Raw genomic sequence first — 17,445 nt, forward strand, 5'->3', positions numbered from 1 at the left:
AATCCAGCTGCTTCATTTGGACTTTTTGTTCCCTGGTTTGGTTTGTTCCAAACAAGAGTAAGTTGGTGAAGAGATAAAACTAATTCAATAATCTCTATCTAGATAATGTAGGAAAACTCTGCCCAACAAAAGTCCATGCAGTCTACAATAAGTGAAAGGTAAGGGAGTGCTCTGATGTTAACAATCCTATCAGCAGAAAATGAGGCAGGTTTCTCAGTGTCAGCACCAAAAGGTACAGCTGGATGCTTTGAGTTCACAGAACTCTTACAGAACAAGAACCTTGCCTTTATATGAAATTCTGAATATAGTCGTTATCCACTCTTAAGCTTCATTCAGACAGGACCTTTTCCATGCTTGTTCCTGCCTACATTACTTCTTAAGTAGCTCTTGTATCCCTGATCAAATCATGGCTCTTATGCTAAAAGAAGCATGGGATGTACATGCTCTGAGTTGATCAGACCCAAAGAAGCAGAAACCTATTAAAAGCTCCAGCAAGTGCCACTTATAAGACAAAAATCATTAGTATTTTTGACAATTTTATTTAGTACCAGTTCTGTTTAGGTTATTTTTTGTATTGTTTTTGTACTGTTTGGTTTTGTATGTAATAGAGCTTTTTTCCCCAGGCTTCTGCTGAAAGTGGGCTGTTGTTGCCCAGTCAGACTATCCCGGTAAACAAATGTCAAATAAATAAAACAAATAAATAAATAAATCAAAATTGACTTCCAACAGAAGCTGATCCCTCAAGAGCAACAAAGGCTAGAGGGAGCTCAACCTTATGTGAACCAGGAAGTGGTTGATGAGGCAGGTTTCATGACAAGGATCATGGCAATTAGACCAATATGTATATCAGAGTACTGTCAAATTAGCTGTGACATCGTTTATAGGTTTTTAGGGAAGTACTAGGCAATCAGTCTGCAGACCACTAAAAGCCTAGCCAATAATCCATATTCAAAGGTTCATTCCAGCCTCCAGGACAAGATGAACCAGAGAGAATTTGATGCCACCCTTCCAGTTATATATGTTTACCTTGAAGGTGTCAAGGGTGTTACTGTGCTTAACATATAGTGGAAGCTTGCTCCAGAGGTGGGGCATACATTGGGAAATAAATCTATCACACCAACTAAAATGCTTCTTTAGCCAGGTATTTGAGGAACCATTTGTTCTCTGAAGGAATATAAATAAAGTCAAAGACAGTTGGATCTTTCATGGCTTGAAAAGCTAGATACAGAACCCCATGGAGGAGTGTTTTAATAAATTGAGAACAGATAGAAAGCTGCCAGTCTGTCTGTATAACTAAAATGCTTCAGGCTATTAATACTTTTAGTGATGAACCTCTGAGGTCTCTCGAGTGATAGATTTACACAAAATCATGCCAAAAGGGGTATTATGTTCAATAATCCATATGATAAGATGTGAGTAGAGGGAATCAATACTTCTTTGGCTTTAGAGGAGATGCCTTTTGAAACTAGAAATAAGGCTTTCTGAACTACTGAGGAGAGATGATGGTCAAAAGATAAGGAATTACCAACAAAAGTACCTAGATCTCTTATGACAGTGTCTGACTGGAGGTGTGTGTCACCTGTATGGTATAAGAAAATGTTATATTCTGTTTTGTTTACCAAAATTAACTTTATTATTATTAATTTTTGCATTTAATTTGAGCTCATTGCCCTTGCACCACTTGTTAACATGGTCTAAACCATGTTGGAGCAAATTGTGAGCTACTGGAAAATTGGAAAACTTCCAATTTACAGTAATCTGCAAACTTAGATAACCATAAACCAGAAGGGTTGGTTTTTAGCTCTAGGAAACAGATGAGCATTGTGGGACACAGCTGGTGACTTTTTTTTTTTGCTTTCAGAAGTTGTACTTGTGACTCCAATCCCATTGTGTCTCTCAGACAACTAGGTAGATATCCACTGCACAATCTAAGGATTTGTATTCAGATTTACAAAATTGTCACTAATGCCTCTTTTGGGAATAGTGTCAAAGATCTTGGAATTACTGTGTAACCACTGTTCACTGCTTAGGTGACATTTTTAAGGAAATCGGTGAGGTTAAAAAGGCAAGACCTTCCTTTGACAAAGCTGAATTAGACCAATATGTATATCAGAGTACTGTCAAATTAGCTGTGACATAGTTTATAGGTTCTTAGGGAAGTACTAGGCAATCAGTCTGCAGACCACTAAAAGCCTAGCCAATAATCCATATTCAAAAGTTCATTCCAGCCTCCAGGACAAGATGAACCAGGGAGAATTTGATGCCACCGTTTGATGAAGGACTAGGATTAACAGGTTTTCAATATCCAGATTAATGAGGATGAGTACTACCATCTTAGTATGAAAGTTCTACCCTGAAATGTTTAAGGGTGCAACACTTGGTGTAGCTAAGCAATGGCAAAAAGAGTCACATTGTGCACTAGTAATATATATATATATATATATATATATATATATATATATATATATATATATATACATACACACACAAACACACACACACACACACACACACACAATATATATGTATAAGCACACACAAGCACAAAAAAGTGGCTACACTACATGTACTGACATCCAGGTCTGTTGATAGTGCTATGTCCCATTTGTTCCCAACCCGGGATTGAGCTTGACTGGCACATTTAATATTCTGTAGGTGAGGGTCAGGTGTTAAGGAGTGGTCTAGTGTGGATGTCATATGAGTCCTTCTCCCTGCTTTGACTTAAACCCATCCTTATGGTGGCTGACATGCTGAAAACACTGTTGCCAGGGAGAGGCTCCTGTGTGTTGTCACACATGAAAAGGTCTCCTGGCTTTCTCTGCAGCACAGTGTCCCAAGTCAAAAGCTGCTACCTTCACTACCCCTGGACTTCTGTAGGAATCAGTGATAAAGAATTCATACTACCCTTCTCCCCTTTAGGATAGGTGAGCCAACAAAAACTGCTCAGTCCCATCCTCCGTGCCATGGTCCTTCCAATGTCTGGGCTTATTAATCAAATTCAGGCAATCTAGGTTATAATTAGGGCTTCATCCCTCTATGGCACAGGGCTGTGTTTACACCACATAATATCTGATATGATATAATTACACAACTAAGAGGGTGTGCTACACCAACTGTCACAACGTGTGCAATCTTAGGGCTGAAACATTTGCACTAAGATATGATGCAGTTTTGCATGACATTGCTTTCATCTTTATAATTTGCAGCCTTCACCTCCAGTCATTACAGCCTCCCTCAGTGCCTTGTAGAGCCAGTTTTAGCCCTCTGTATTTGACCCTTGTGGTGCCAGAGATGCTACTTGAACATGGGTAATGTGGGATGCTGTTAGGGCTTCATCCCTCTTTGCCAATGGGCCTGGTTCTACTTTTACATTTTTGACCCTTATGACACTGTATGGCAATATTGTTCCTACAATATGCTCCCCTAACTGTAAGGTTACATCAAACCATCAGAAATAAAAATGTAGCTCCTTGCACAGACATCTTAAGTTACAACACACTTCTGCATACTTTCCCAAACTAACCCAAAATTCACACTAGCTTCAAGACTCAGAAGCCATCCTTATCTATCCATCCATTTATCCATGTTCTAAACAATTTTCCCTGGAGATGGTTGTGGAGGTAAAAAGTTGAGAAAAGAGGACTATATATTCCTTTCTCCCCACAGTAATGTCCAGCTCATCCTCTGGGATCCCTAGTCATTTTCAACAGAGTTGAGAGATATAATCTATTCAACATGTCATAGGTATATTCAAGTGCCTCCTTGCAGTAGAGCATATCTGGTATAACTTCCATGAGAGTCACCCAGGGCCTTTTTACTTGCTGCTCAGACCACTTCATCTGACTCCTCTAAGGTTGAAGGACCAAATGTTGTACTCTGATCTCCTTCTAGATTGCCAGGCTCTTCACTGTTTCATGGAGACAAAGTTGAGCTATCTTTCAAAACAATATCATATGTGTTACTTGCATCCATAATCTCATCATTTTAGTGACTATCTAAATCTCCTGGCCACAGGCAAGAATGAGGACATCAGCTAGTCAGCAAACTGAGAGTGTCGTGTTATGAGTTGGTATCTCTTCAACTTCTCAATCCATGTCAATACCTGTAGTACTGTGTTTCTGTTGCACCCACCAGCTGGCCAGTATTCTGGCCCCTTGTACCTTCACCCATGAACAGGACTCCAAAATACATAAACTCCTCAGCTTGAAGTATCAGTTACCTCTCAGCCATTTAGAACAAGCCATTATTTTCCATAAAAAACATAATCTTTGATTTGGAGGTACTGATTTCCATTCCAGCCACTTCACAATGTACAGCAAAGCACTGCAGAATGCACTGGAGATCAGAGTTATTTGAAGCAAATAGGATACGTTCATCTGCAGATAGCAAAAAATAATCAATTATTTTTACAAACTGGACACTCTCCAGATATCAAAATCTACTTAAAGTCCAGTTCATTAAAAAAATAAAAAACAGGAGGGCAGGCAAGACACAACCTTGACAAATGTTTGCACCTGTTGAGAACACCAAAAATGTAGACACTAAGCTCGTTTTCTCAAATACAGGGACGGAGTGACATACAGTTCTGGCCTGGGGAGCACTTGGTGTCACAGCACCTCCTCCAAGACTTTAAAGGATACTGGCTGTAGACTTTCTCCAGGTCTACAAGACACACATACACAGTACTGGAAAACTCTTATAACATTTCCTCTATCAGCACAAGGATAAAACATTGATATATTGTTCTCCAGGCAGGGCATAATCTGTCAAGGTGTTCCTGAATCAGAGGCTCAACTCTTAGACAAAGTCTCAATTCCTGCACCATGGCCCTTGTACAGGCTACCACAGGGGAAGGCTGAGGATCATGATCCCTCTATAACTAGAGCACACCCTTCTGTTCTGTTACTGAAAAAGGGGATCACTGCCCTAATTGTTTGCTAGTCCAGATATACTGTCCAGATGTTCTGCACAACATTGAAAAGTTGCATTAACTATGATACTCCAACAATATCCAGCACCTTCAGCGTTTCCTGCAGTATCTCATTCAACTCTGCAGTCTTTCTCCAGTAGAACTGTTTAACAATCGCAGTGACCACATCTATAGAAACAGATCCAGACTAAACAATTGTTTATACACTCCCTTCTTAGAGGAAGGCATGCTCACTGGATTCAGGAGATCAGCAAATTGTTACTTTCACTTTTTAACAGTGTTCTCAGGAAAAGCCAGTGTTTCTCCAACACTGTTTTAAAAAAAAAACAGGGCAATGCTCTTCTTCCTCCTGAGTGACTGAATAGTTTCTCTGAAAATCTTTAAAGCCATCTGGAGGTCATTTTCTATGGCCTCAACATAATCCTCCAGTAGCCTGGTCTTCACTTTGATGATTGCTGTGCCTGCCACCTTCCTGGTCTGTTGATATCTACTGGTCAGATATGAACACCTCCCTATTATGAATGCATGTAGGGCCTCTTCCATTAACTTAATGACTTCCCTCACATTTGGTATTGACCATTAGGTTCTAGAGTTATCACTATAACAAGCAAGAGGGCAGCTGCCCCAGGCACAATGAATGCTGATACTGTATTTGCGGTCATTGCTGAAACACCAAAGTACTCCGTGAGTGATGATTTAACAGTAGCAACCTGCATGCTACAGTTTCAGAAGAAAAGAGCATTTTTTTTGCACTTTTTTCTTCAGTGTTGAACGGATTTTTTTTTTACTCCTTAACTTTGAATGGGGGTGGGGTGGGGGTAGTCTAACCACCTAACTATTGTTTTGGTGATAAGATACGTCCACCTTTTGGCTCCAACTCCTTTTTTTGATACCACAGCCACCGAGACACTGAGCAGGCCCATTCAGACTCCCATCTCTGGTGTATGACAGCAAATTTTCTGGAGTTGAACCCATACAACACAGAAGTGTTGACTAAGCATTCCTATGGCATCTTCAGTACAAGATTTAGTTTCCTGGGTCCATGCATCCCCTGCTTCAGCAGGATACCCAGCTCATCACACCTTTCTTGACAAGACTGTCTAGAAGATATACCATGGAATCTAAGGACACAACAAGAAAATGAATGATTAACTGTATATAAAGGTGAACTGGTACTAATTACACTAATGAGCATTCATGTATCTGAACATAATATTTGTTGCACTCATATCTGTTGTCCATTTAGCACTGAAGTCCAAAAACAGTTTACCACTCAGATTCATGTTATGCAAGCCATTCCTCCCAGTCACATCTCTTTAGGTATGCCTATCATTTTCTTTGTGAGAAAGGACATTTCTCAGCAGAACTACAGAATCAGTACAAGATACCCTATAAAGAAGTATATCTGAGTGCAAGAAGGTAGAATATTCTGAATAGCTGTTAGATGCATATGGACAAACAGTCACACTGTAGTCACTCTGAGGTGGACTTCATATCTCCTGACACAAATTTTAACTGTATGGCATTAAGATGGCGTCTTATGATTATCCATGTACCAATCTGGGGCTTCTATGAATAGTCAGCTCCAAAGCAGGAGAGAAGCCACCCCTACGTGAGAAGTTTGGCTCCAGAACCAGTGATGAGTGTAGAGGTAAACTGAACTAAATCTAGATAATGTTTGTCCATGTCTTGCACACGCTTCAGCTCTTTACCCATTAGTCAGGTGACAGGCCACATTCTAAAAGCCAGTTTCAATGTGTATAGTCCACCTTAATCTGCACTCACTATGCCCTCCACTTAACTGGCAAACTTGAGGGTAGTGAGGTCACACAGAATAGCTCTATGTAGATATATTGGACTGAGACAGACTGGATTATATGGGTCACTTGGCCTCTAGCTGCTTGCTTGATGAACACCACTCCAAGGCCTGGCTGCAGGTATAAGCATGTGTATCCCTGTCTTATATGGAGTTCTGATAATGAGACAGGGATAATAAAACTTGTTAATAAACACCAAATAAAATTGCTGACTCCATGGCTCAAATGCATAAAGCCCTAAATGTGACCCAGATTATTTGGAACTGTCTAGTAATCCAGGAGCAGGGGAAACCAGGAAGTGAGGGTGGAAGTGAATGCTGAGGCTGGTTTACTTCTTGGGGTGGGAGGGAGAGCTGGTTTGGTCCACTGTATTGAAGGCATTTCTGCTTAAATGCATGCAAGGCATAAGCAGAAGGTTTGTGCACACGCCTCTTGCTTCAAACTGCATTTGCACAGCAGCCCTAATTTGCACATGTGCTGAAGTGAGCACATGCACTGGGGAGGGAGTAGCAGGCACTCCCATTGACACATGGGCATGTCAGCTGCCAAGGGAGGAGTTAGGCCAGTAGAAGAAAAAAATCCTTTTTGGCAGCCTGGATGACAGTCTCCCTCATGATGAGCTCTTGCCTTGGTAAATATGGGTGTGAATGGGCAAAATCAGTAGTAGAGAAGGTTAGATGACTGGCAAGCATGCGGCAGTAGAAAACTTACAAATGAAACAATGCATTTCATATCTCTGAAACAAAACAAAACATTTTCAGTGGTGTATGAAAATTATGGACACTTACTTTGCTTTACTGATCTGAAATTAATCTTACTTTTATGCTCTCAGTGCAGCTGCTAACAAAATGTCACACTGCTGCATTTTGCAACAAAATTTTACACTGTATTTCAGATGCTGGGTTCAAAAGATAATTTATTCCTTGTAGAAGGCAGGGAGAATATACTACTTGGGGAATTAAAAGCATAGCTAGAGAAAATATGTAAAACAGTGATTGAGTGATGTTTATTATTTCTGATCCTAGTCACATACATCAGTCATGCTGTACATTTCTACTGCTGCACTAGAAGTTTATAGATTGGTAGAAACTTTGGGCTTAATATATTCCATACAGCATCATAATTGGCATAAAACTTTGCAGAGTCACCTTATTAGTGCACTCTTCAGGTTGGAGTAATAAGCAGTTTTCTAAGAAAACAATCAGCACATAGCATTACAGAAGGTAGCATATAAAATGCAGTGATGTCCTGAATCTATGTTATAGACTGGATGATGAAAAATAGTTTTTTTATTGGTTTATACTGAAGTCCAGTGACTTTAGTCCCTGCCAACATATAGCCCAGTGGGCTAAGACTTAAATCCCTCAATCTCCACTTGTATACTTGCTTGCTCTAAGCAAGCCACCTAACAAGACAATGTCCCAGGGTCACTAATAAATGGAAGGACTTCTGCTTAGTTGTTTTACCCAGATGACATATATATTAGCATAATTAAAGCTCATCACGTTACTTAAGGCTTTTGTTTTATTAAAAACATAACTTCTGCCCTGGATTTGAACAACAAAGTTAATATTATGCACAGCTGAAGCATACAACAATTATATAATAGCCGCAATGAGAGATTTTTAATTGATCTAATTTAGGTAGTTGTTTAGATTCTGTTTCAGAAAAAAATCCTGTCATTCAGCCAATTTTCCAAATGAGCTCCAGAAACTATTATTACTTGGTTTCATAATATAGCAGGTTATTATCAATATTACCACTCTCATGTCAGCCTCAACTGTTTTCAGTGCTCACCTTCTAAACTGATCTAATGCTTAACAAGCATGTTGTTTACATCTCCTTTTTTGAAGAACATTAATGCGTTATGCAGCAAGTTTGAGACATCTTCCTTATGTAAAAATGACTGCCTTTCTGGCAGATGGCCAGATGTACTGAACGGATTGTATCAGATGTAGCAAAATTCAGATTGTTAGAAACTTCTTCCATAATTGGATGCATAAATCTTTCGCTCTCATTAATATATCTGCATCCATCCACCTGGAGCAATTTAAATATTTGTGTGTGTCTTTAATACCTTGAAACACACTTGTTTTAGTATGTCATATGGCATTACTAATTAGTATATTGCTCTCATTCATCCCCCCATGCTCCTGAGATAAAAAAACTGAGTTTATTTGTAAGATATGAAAATACATGATTTCAGATATTTTTCAGTACTTAAAGCAAGGCAGTGTTTTGATATGACATTTTGCATTGCTTGTGAGTTAACTCTGTATTGTCGCTTATATTCAAGTCCTTAAAACCACATGATGACCATTTTGAACAAACACACTGCATGAATAGTCATCATTCTTCTATTAGAGCTGTTCTCATAACATATTATAACTGCTGTGGCTAAAATTCATTGGGAAGTATGTCATAGAGCTTGCACAGCTATGTGGCAGTCAAGACAAAAATTATAAACATAAATGGGGATATATGGTATTCTAGGGTGGATGGTTCTGCTAGGATGCAAATAGCTGCAGATTGCAGCAGCCATGCAATCACAACAATGCATGCAGTGATGCTTTTGTTCACTAGAACAACTAATATACATCATATAAGTAACAGAAGTGGCCATACACTCCATTGTACTTCCCTAGTGAAAAAAGTGTTGTGTATAACCACTATGGAATTTCTCATGCTAATTGACATGGCACAGTAGCACATAGCAGTATATAAAGGAATGCTGCTGCACTTGGCAGCATGTTCCATAGCACAGCAGTACAAAGTAGTGCTCCATATACATAAAGCTGTATCATAATGGCACCTACAGTGTGTTGGAGGCCACATATGTTGCATAAAATGGGGTGGAAGAGGGGGTGATAAGTAAAGGAGGAAAAGGGAAATTGCTGCAAGCAGAGAGACAATGTAATGGGAGTACAGGATTGGATAAGGTAGGCCAACATTTGTTTGTAGGGACAGAGCTCCCTTTTACTTACCTAGAGTTGGAGAAAGGAGTGAAAGGTGATGAAAAAGTGGAAGGAAAAATGGGCTAGGAGATTTTACATGGACAAAGAGATAAACACATAACAGGACAGACAAATATGGATGGATGTGCACATATTAGAATGGGGAGACAAGGGATGAACAGAGACACAGATGGTAGACAAATTATGATAGGAAGGGTTGGACACAAAGTATGGGGCTTTGCACAACAGGAAGGGAAAACAGCTAGAGCTATGGTGGGTGTGGCAGCATGCAACATTTTCATATTTTTATGTTCCTATGCTGATCTATCTCCAGCAAATGGATCAGAGAGGCTGGTGGTATGAATGGATTCCCCTCTCTGGTGACTTAATCATTACGGCTGACCGGGTGAGTGAACCTGGTATTCACTCCACATGATGCTCTATGTAACCAAACTATACATTAAACTCCGTCTCAATTACAGACTCCATGAACTCTAGCTGAGCCATTAGAGGTAATGGAGCTGGGTTACCTGCAGCATACAGTCACCACTTCCCTTAACCAAGGCATCTTAAACCATCACCTACTCCAGATACAGACTCAGCAGGAGCAGGAGTGGATGAGGTGCCTGTTGACACTCCTCTTCTAATGGGCCTGCAGAGTGAAGACACAATGACAAGAGTGCCATAAGTCCAATAACAGCAATGGTAAAAACCACAGGACAGGACATGCCTCCACTACCAAACTCACAATGGTATATACCACAGGACAGGGCATATCCCTGCTACCAAACCCACAATGGCATATACCACGGTATAAGGTACATCTCTACAGGATACAGTATGTCCCCATTACCAAACTCACAATGGTATATACCCCAAGACAGGGTATATCCCCACTACCAAACCCACAATGGTATATACCACAGGACAGGGTATATCCCCACTACCAAACCCACAATGGTATATAGCACAGGACAGGGCATGTCCCCACTACCAAACCCACAATGGCATATACCACAGGATAGGGCATGTCCCCACTACCAAATCCACAATGGTTTATATCACAGGACAGGGTATATGTGCACTACCAATCCCACAGTGGTATATAGCACAGGATAGGGTATGTCTGAACTACCAAACCCACCTTGCTGCCAGTCTTTGAAGTTTCTTGCACATGGTTAACAGCCCATCCCCCTGTGCTGAAAAAGAAAGGGTCACAGTGAATTGCAACATAAGAAATACAAACTAAACTCTCACGTGTATGTCCATTACTCTGTTACCCAGTAGGCAGGCATCTTTATGGAAGTATACCGACCTACACAGTTATTACACTAGAACATATGCTAACAGAACAGTTAGCATATTGACATCCTGAAACTGATTGCTAACAGCTTCACTCATATGAACTTCTTACATTACCCCCATCATAAATGTCAATTACATATTATAGACAGACCTGCGGGAAGCAGGAATGCATCTGCAAAGGACACAAGGACATTGACAAACCACCTATTCCTCTTCACATAGCAGCACCTTACATTACCCTACCATGAATATCAATGACACATGACAGAAAGCCTGCAAGTATCAAGAAGACATCTTTAGAGAACATTGACAAATTAACGCCTGTACAATGACAGACAAAGTACCAACCAGGGCATTGTTGCTTATCCTCTGCTTTCCGCCAATGGTACTCATCATGGTGTTCACATCACAGGTCATCATATCTATGCCAGTACTGTTTGTCTGCCTGTATCCCTAGTCAGAACATCAGCCAGGTCATGCCAGGTATCAATTTTCTTGAATGGGGAATTAGAAAGCCCTCAGTAACTACTGTCTGTTCTGACTGTGATGAAGATAAGGCATGATTTTTTTGTCACCTCTATGTACCAGGCAGGTACTGTCCATTGGGCACTAGTAGAAGTAGCCACTGCCATGTAGTTATATAAAATGTCAGCCAGTGAATCGTGTATACAATGTGATTTCTGAATCGTGAGTCGTGTAGCATGCTGCTCTGCAATTGCATGATGCATGCACATGTGCAGATCACCTACACAGGCCTTTATATGTTGTATCCTGACACATACCTTGTGAACAAGCTGCATACTTTGGCTGTCCTGCATAATAGCAGAAGCATGTAAATCAGATACATTCATGGTATATGGTCTCATTTGTCTACATAAAATGCATCTAGGTAAAAAATTAATGGAGCTTACAAATACTGCACCATTTTGAACTCTGAAATATGGATATATCTACATTTGTGTGCTATGATTACCACAGGTACATAAAGGTATGTCCTATAGCAAAAGCTAGTAAACCATTACTCTGGAGTGTTTTGTATCAACAGGTAATAAAAAGCATGTCTGTACCTCAATGTTTTAGACTGCAAACCTTTGTGCTACCCGTTGCTTACTGTACATGTACATCATGGGAACATGTCTCCTTCAGTTGTCTACTCTGTGTGGGACTCTGATTTTCCAGACAACATGTCAGACTACCATGTGAGACCTAACTTTCTATGAACCAAACAATAATTGCACGGCATCCACACTAATGGCAGTCCAAACACGCAGATGTTTATTAAACATGAAGAAAATGGAAAAAATGTTTCAACAAATTCCAAGTTAAGCACTTTCGTCCATTCACCAGGACTTCTTCAGATCTCAAACTAGTTAAAACAAGCCAACCTTTTTAAACCCTTATCAATAATAATTAACAATCAATTAAGCATGTTCCCATCTCATTTAGAGAAATATTTTTCAAAAAACATTTTACTTTTAAAAACAATTCAATTAAAATTGCATTTGGTCAGAAACTTCTTAATTAATTTTCATACCTCGGGGTGAAAAATATGTAACTCCTGTCTTAGCAGTTATAGTTTTGCTGATCTCATTTTAAGCACTGAATTAATGGAGACATAATCATTGAGACCTGGCTTTGCTGTAGCATCCAACCTCAATTGCCAAAGACACTTTTTGTACTCTAATCAGTTCTCCCATGCTCCCCCCAGTTGTCCTGGGGGACAACTTCTAATATGCCAAACTTAAATTTTTTAAAACCCTTACATACACTTGAGGGTCTATATGGATTATTATTGTGATTAGCCTTCCTCAAAACATATAAGTGTTCGTATATCCTCTTAGAGAACTTCCTCTCGGTCTTTCCAACATAAAACGAAAGGCATTGATCACAAAGCGCCATGTATACTAGTCTCTCGAGATACAATCCCCATTTTTAAATTCAATAGTTGTCTGGTTTATATTATTCAAAGTCACTGCCTCCTTGTCAATAATATATCGACAAAAATTACACCTCCCACATTTCTTAGGTGTTACCTTACCGTGTTCTAAAGTTTCCTTGATACTCCCATGAAGCTTATATATGAACTTGGGCTTGTCCTCCAAATGTTGATAAAGATCTGTATCTGTTTTCAAAATTGCCCAATTCTGGGAAATTATATTTCCTACTCTTTTACTTAACCCGTCGTGTTTTGCAGCCATTGCTTACTGAAAATTCTCCATTTAGCTGTAGGTATTTTGGCCTATTCCTTTTAATAATTCAGGTTTAGCCAAATATATTTAAAATTTAACCCCCTGTTCTCAGTCACTTCTTTTTTGATTGAGTTTATCAAGTCTAATGGGTAACCCCTGTCAATAAACATGGAAATCATTGTTTTTATTTCTCTCTCCGATAGTTCATCATCATAGGTCATCCTCACAGCTCTAATGAACTGACCTTTTACTAAGTTATTCTTACAATACAAGGGATGACAACTATCAAAGTGAAGGTAACTGTTTGAAAATGTATCTTTTCTGTATATACTTGACTTTAGGCTACCCTCTTCTCATTCCAGTTGGACATCCAAATAATGAATGACTCTCCTTTGCGAACTATAAGTAAACCTTAGGAACTCTGTTATATTAACCAAATAATCCAGAAATGTATCTATTTCAGAGGGGTCACCTTTCCAAACAAAAAAACATGTCATCCAAAAATCTGTCGTAGTGGGACCAAAGTGAAATGCGTTCTGAGTTGATCACAAATAGTTTATCCCAATATGACATAACTAGATTAACAAAAATGGGGGCAGAAGCCACCCCCATAGCTACTCCACTAACGTGTTTGTAGTATTCTTCAAAATAGAAAAAGCTGTTCTTCAATACTAGCTCAGTCAAATCCACCAGTAACCTAATTTCATTCCCATAAAACTTGTGACTTTCTACAAGCAGTTCTTCTAAAAAGTCTAACCCTGTTTCATGGGGAATACATGAAAAAAGGTCCACTACGTCAACTGTCAGAAAACATGTTTGTTCTCTGAGAACCTCTTCATTCATTTTAGCTAAAAAGTGCCAAAAAATCCCATAAAATATGTGAGTTCTGGTACAAAAGGGACTTCAATTTCCTGTCTAAATAGACAGCAAGAGGGTAGGTTTTAAAACCCTGGGCTGCAGCAATTAACCTATATGGAGGATCTATTACATCTTTATGTACCTTGGGAATACTGAACGCTGAGGGAACTAGTGGATTTTAGTTCAACAAAAATTCATATGTATCCAGAGTAATCACATTCTGGAATACAGCATCCTCTAAGAACAAATCAATCTTCATATAGGCTATATTGATCTCATTTTTAGATGTTACCAAGTACCGACCACTGTCAATGAGCATTTCAAAAAATTTTCCCACATAGTCCATCTGCAAAGCTAACATCACCCCCCCCCCCCACCGCCCTTGTCTGGTTTCATCACTCTGATATTTCTGTCCCTTGATAATTCTTCTAACATTAACTTTTCTTCCCCTGTTAAATTATGTGAAACCATATTCTTTTTCTTGTGTAATGCATAAAGATCCTTTTCACAGGCTTTTTCAAAAACCTGTAATACTTTATGGAGCGGGGTTTAAATGTACTTTTTTTCTTTAAAGCTTGACTCATTGAACTATTCATTCTGTCCTTGTATAAGTAAAATAGATTTAATTTCCTCATAAAAAGTTTTAAATCTAAAATAGTTTCAGTTATCATACTTTTTTGTTTGGGAACAAACTTAAAACCTTTCTCAAACAATTTAAAATAAGAGACATTTACCTCTCTGTCTGTGTAATTAAAAATGTGGAAGCCATTGTGTATGAGCATTCTTCCATCAAACATAACTTCAATAGGAGTATTAGAAGAAGGTTCCCTGGACATGTTTGGAATAGACTCTACCCGTAATTTGCCCCTTTGAATGTCCAATCCCCCCCCCGGAGTAATTCCTGCCTCCCCAAGTTCCACCCTGTACTCGGTCAAAGGTTTGACCCCTTCTTCTTAAGATTTTTATCCTTTCTGATCTCCTGGGGCCAGGGTCGGGGTAACTGTCCCCCTGATGTATCCCTAAAGGGTGTTTATCCATTCCTGCGTACATGCCACTTTGTACAGTATCTAAGTGCTCGTTAACTAAGGGTGGACGGTGATGGTTCGTACTTTCTCTCACATAATTGTCTTCTTGTCTTCTCCCTAAGGGGCATGCTTTCCCTTCCTTGTATTCCCTACTCTCCCTTATCAGCTTTTTGTCCTTCTTCTTTATAACTTGAGCAGCATGTTTATTAACATATGAAATTTTTTTTTCAAAATTACTTTGAAATTCTACAAACCGTAAGTCTTGAGTAATAACTTGCTCGAAAAATGTCACTTCTTTCATTAAAATATCAATACGTTCCTGGTTAAATGTAATAATAAATTCTAACAACTCAATTCTGTGCTTATTAAACATATCAATTAAATTAAAATATTTTTTAGAGCCAGGTGAAACTTCAAAGGGAAATTTAAACCCCTTCTGAATGTGTGCAAGAGTTAAACACTCATTAAGGTACGCATTGCCAATTTGTAGAGTTCTTAACTTTTTCAGTTTGTTCTCAAAATCCCTCAGATGGAATTTCAAACTAACCTGTTTTTTGTCAGCAATCACTGTTTCAGTAGAGAAAGTGCAATCCTGTGCCAGCCACTCTTTAAATTCCCAGCCTTCTGGGAATGACTCCATAGTGTAGCTATCCTGGCGATTATCAACTTCATCACTCAGTTGTGAAAAAAACAAATTCCTTGGTCTAAAACTATTCTTTTCCTCTGTTGTTCTCCTTTCCTCCTCACCACTTCCTCCTTGGGAGATCTGTGATCTTGTGTCAACCACTTGAGCTCTCGTAGAACCATGGGCATCCAAATGGACATTAGCCTGAGAGTTAAACCCAGCCAGTTGTAACGACTGCAAGATTTTTAAAGATGTGTGACTTGTGGAGTTAGTAAATCAATTAACTTACATTTGGTATATTAGAAGTTGTCCCCCAGGACAATAGGGGGGAGCATGGGAGAACCGATTAGAATACATGGAGCTTCTTTAGCAATTGAGGCTGGATGTTACAACAAAGCCAGGTCTCAATGATTATGTCTTCATTAATTCAGTGCCTAAAATGAGATTAACAAAAATATAACTGCTAAGACAGTAGTTTCATATTTTCACCTGTGAGGTATGAAACTTAATTGTTAAGAAGTTTTTGACCAAATGCAATTTTAATTGAATTATTTTTAAAAATAAAATGTTTTTTTTGAAAAATATTTTTTTAAATGAGATGGGAACATGCTTAATTGATTGTTAATTATTATTGATAAGGGTTTAAAAAGGTTGGCTTGTTTTAACTAGTTTGAGTTCTGAAGAAGTCCTGGTGAATGGACGAAAGCACTTAACTTGGAATTTGTTAAAAAAATTTCCATTTTCTTCATTTTAATAATCATCTGTGCGTTGTACTGCCATGAGTGTGGATGCGGTGCAATTTTTGTTTGGTTCATAGTTCACATCTTTCCATGGAGTGGACCGGCTTTTGGAGACCTAACTTTCTCCTATACATACATGTAGTACCTACTATAAAGGCTGAGTCCCAACCCATATAGCACTGTATGGATATGCTTCCTGTGTTTCTTTACCTGACATCTTAACTATCATTATCACTATAGCGTTTATAGCAATGTTATCTAATTTTTCACAGGTGTGACATATCCACAAGAGAAATGTGGTAGGCAAAGACTGGATAACTTCAGCCCTGTTTAGAAAGAAATCCTGCAGAAGGCACTCTGGACCCACAGCTGAGGGCTGTTGGAGAGAGCGGGTGCTGACTAGCCTGTATAGGGTAAGATATGGCATTCACTGCTGTGTGACACCAATGCATTGGGGGGTATAACTGTACACTGCACGAATGCTGTACACATACCACAAACATGATCAATCTTTTGAAGTGAGAGGAATAACAGGCAGTGGTTGAATGGGTGGCCACAGGGGTAGCCCACCAAGGCCAACTACACTGATGGATGTAGAGGGGGTTTCTGTTGTCCATGAGAGGGTAAACCGGTACAGTGACCATCCTTTTGTGTGTGGACATTGGTGCTGGGATGGCACAACCTTGATGTGTTTCAGTGATTGACACACTGGGTTAGTATAATATACAACAGATGTCTTTATAGTAATAATGTACAGACAGAATACAGAATGACCATTTTGTCTTACTGCTCATTTCTTGTCATAGAGGAGTACAACAAAATTATTATGACAGGGAAGGCATGATTATATTGTAACCTGATGTTGCAGGAACACCTTTGGGATGCATGCTAGCTACATATAGACACACTTATAATGTTACTACATGGTATATTCACAGACCAGTGCAATGGTGAACACATGTATAGGCTGGGTAGGACAGGTGGCTGACATTGTCACAAATG

This window comes from Protopterus annectens, chromosome 9.part0 (assembly GCF_019279795.1).
Source record: "Protopterus annectens isolate FY-2018-M chromosome 9.part0, PAN1.0, whole genome shotgun sequence".
In the NCBI taxonomy this organism is placed as follows: Eukaryota; Metazoa; Chordata; order Ceratodontiformes; family Protopteridae; genus Protopterus; species Protopterus annectens.